Source organism: Heteronotia binoei, chromosome 21, assembly GCF_032191835.1.
Source record: "Heteronotia binoei isolate CCM8104 ecotype False Entrance Well chromosome 21, APGP_CSIRO_Hbin_v1, whole genome shotgun sequence".
Classification (NCBI taxonomy): Eukaryota; Metazoa; Chordata; class Lepidosauria; order Squamata; family Gekkonidae; genus Heteronotia; species Heteronotia binoei.
In genome coordinates, this window is record NC_083243.1 from 178,823,034 (window position 1) to 178,826,101 (window position 3,068).

Sequence of the window (3,068 nt, forward strand, 5' to 3'; positions counted from 1 at the left end):
TTTAATCTATTGATGTTTAATTCACTGTTAGGTTCTAAATGTTATTAGACATCATTTATTATGATGGGAGCCACCCTGAGGGCAAGGAAAAAGAGAGCCAAACCCTGAAATCAATCCTCCAGCAAGCTCTAAGCCTGTAATACAGAATGTTAGCAGAGAAGTGGGGAGAGAAACTATGGCCGTTTTCCCGCTGACCTTACTCGGGAGCGACGTCCCTCTTCACCGCGCAGCGTCTGCGCGGATTTCCCACCAACTGCTGCGCACAACTAGGAAGAGCCGCGGCTTTTGCGTCGCAGATGCAAACTGGTTTTTAGCGGTTTACATCTGCGACGCAAAAGCCGCGGCACTTCCTGGTTGTGCGCAGCAGTTGGTGGGAAATCCGTGCAGACGCTGCGCGGTGAAGAGGGACGTCGCTCCCGAATAAGGTCAGTGGGAAAACGGCCTATATTTGCCCACTAACACATGAGGAGATTTTTATAAGGGCTCCAGAGAGGCTGACTGAAGAAACCACTGGCATAGTAGGGGGGAAATGTATTCCTTCTAATGATAAAAAAATAATACTGAAAGATCTTCAGGACCCACCTGAATATATAGCTATCCCGAGATAAAAATGTGCAAGTTCAAATCATGTACACTTCAGATATTATGATAAATTGCCTCATAGTTCTAGAGCCTTTTGATGGGCGTCTCCCCACCAGTGCATCTTGGTTTGATTTGGAGCTGCCCTACGGGAGCAGCAGTGCATAGATAGACCTTCCTGTTTGCTTAGTTCAGAGAGCTGTGATTAACTGAGGATGTCAGTTAAGCCTGCAGTGCTTACAAGTGACCAGCCTTGGGTGGTGGCAGTGCTGTTTCATTTCATAGCAACCTGTTGCAGAGATGGTGTCTAATACGAGTCTCCCTCTCTCCCCCTCAAGTGTCACAAGCCATTGAATTATGTCTTCTTGTTTGTGTATCATGTCTCTCAAAACTCATGAAATTGTACCTGGCTGTAGTACTTCTCTTAGGGCTGTGTTTAAATTTGGTTTGAAACCTGCTGCATAACTCCCCCCCAAGGCAATCTGTTTCAGAAATCAATCCTCTCCACAAGGTGGTTCTCAGACTATCATTAAAAAGTGCCCCTAAATCAAGAATACAGTGACTGAGACTTCCTAAAGGTAGTTAAAAGGTAACTTGTTTACTGCTTCTAAGCCCTAGGGACTAAAATGTTTCAGGGAAAGTATAGTTTACTCACAGAGGTCATAAGGAGGAAAAGGACCTTTTCAAAGCCCCCACCTCCAAGTCAATCAGTGTCAGGTTTCTGAAGTGCACCAATATGTAGGAGATTGCCCTTAGTCCGTAAGAACATAAGAGAAGCCATGTTGGATCAGGCCAATGGCCCATCCAGTCCAACACTCTGTGTCACACAGTGGCCCCTCTTGAAGCTGGCTATGCTTGTAGCTGCTACCACCTCCTGTGGCAGTGAATTCCATATGTTAATCACCCTTTGGGTGAAGAAGTACCTCCTTTTATCCGTTCTAACCCGACTGCTCAGCAATTTCATTGAATGCCCATGAGTTCTTGTATTGTGAGAAAGGGAGAAAAGTACTTCTTTCTCTACCTTCTCCATCCCATGCATAATCTTGTAAACCTCTATCATATCACCCCGCAGTCGACGTTTCTCCAAGCTAAAGAGCCCCAAGCGTTTTAATCTTTCTTCTTAGGGAAAGTGTTCCAACCTTTAATCATTCTAGTTGCCCTTTTCTGCACTTTTTCCAATGCTATAATATCCTTTTTGAGGTGCGGTGACCAGAATTGCACACAGTATTCTAAATGAGACCACACCATCAATTTATACAGAGGCATTATGATACCGGCTGATTTGTTTTCAATTCCCTTCCTAATAATTCCCAGCATGGCACTGGCCTTTTTTATTGCAATTGCACACTGTCTTGACATTTTCAGTCCATTCCATGCATATTAGTGACTGTGATCTGGGGGATCACATACTTTATGATTTCTGGAGACCAGTATTACCTTGCCAGCTTGCTTCTTCTCATTACCAAACTGATACTCAGGAGGAGTAGGCTATTATAAGAGAGGACTCAATGACAAACAAACAGAACACCATCTGTTGTCACCCATATACTACCCATGAGCTACAGTTCATACTGGGATTCCTGGACAATTACACTTGTGTTCTTTTTCCCCAGGGGAAGCATGAATGCAGTCCTCTACTGCCACAAATTATGCAGTTGAGTTATCCGCATTTGGGGAAACCGCAGGGGTCAGTACACTCGGAGTGTAGTGGGTGAGCCCCACCGTGGGAAAACCTCCTTCATGATCAAGGTGTCTCCCCTACCAGGTAAGTATAACAATGACACTTTTCACTCATGACCCTTGGATAGTGGATGTTTCTTTATTTACAGATAACACAGTAAAACAGCTTCTTACCCGCGCTAATGGCCTATCTAACAAGCAATGCCTCTACTGAGCCTAATGGTATCAAGGGTTCTTTCACTCATGCAATACGTGTCATCATTGTTCAACAATGCCATTCTTCTGGCTACGTAGGATAAATGAGTCAGTCTCTTTGCAGATGAATAAATTGACAGGAATTTCACACAAAAGTGCTCAGTCTCCCAACACATTCTGTACCTGACCTAAACATTACCTTTCCTCAACAAAAGAACTCTGTTGTGTCCAGGGTTCTGTGCGCTCTGGTGCCCCCACAGTAGCTCAGCAGAGCCAAAGGACTTAGCTTGGGACTCGCATAACAATGGGAGCAGAATCCTAGTCCTTATGCTCCCCTGTCCAATTGTCGTTTCCTTTGCTGGTTTAAATGGGCCAATGGCTCACTAGCGCGGGAACCAGGTGTGTATATAGTTGGCCCCATTGGCCCTTGCCAGTAGTTCAGTTCTTACTCGTTATGCTGTAATCACAATAAACTGAGCTGATCACTATGCTAGTGAACCCAGTATTTAACAAACCCCAAAGCAAAACTACTAGGAAACTACTGAGTTAGAATTCATCAAGGCATTCCTTATTCACCACGGGTGTTAATCAGTTTAGCAAGAAAAGAGATACTA

The 3,068-nt window shown here is 44.5% G+C and overlaps 1 non-coding gene across 1 annotated transcript; it reads right to left on the reverse strand.

The window, feature by feature from the left end:
• Window positions 1-2,189: 2,189 nt before the first annotated feature.
• On the reverse strand, window positions 2,190-2,352 carry LOC132590323 (U1 spliceosomal RNA). Its single transcript, XR_009556672.1, has one exon. It is a non-coding gene; the product is annotated as a U1 spliceosomal RNA (small nuclear RNA).
• Window positions 2,353-3,068: the final 716 nt, after the last annotated feature.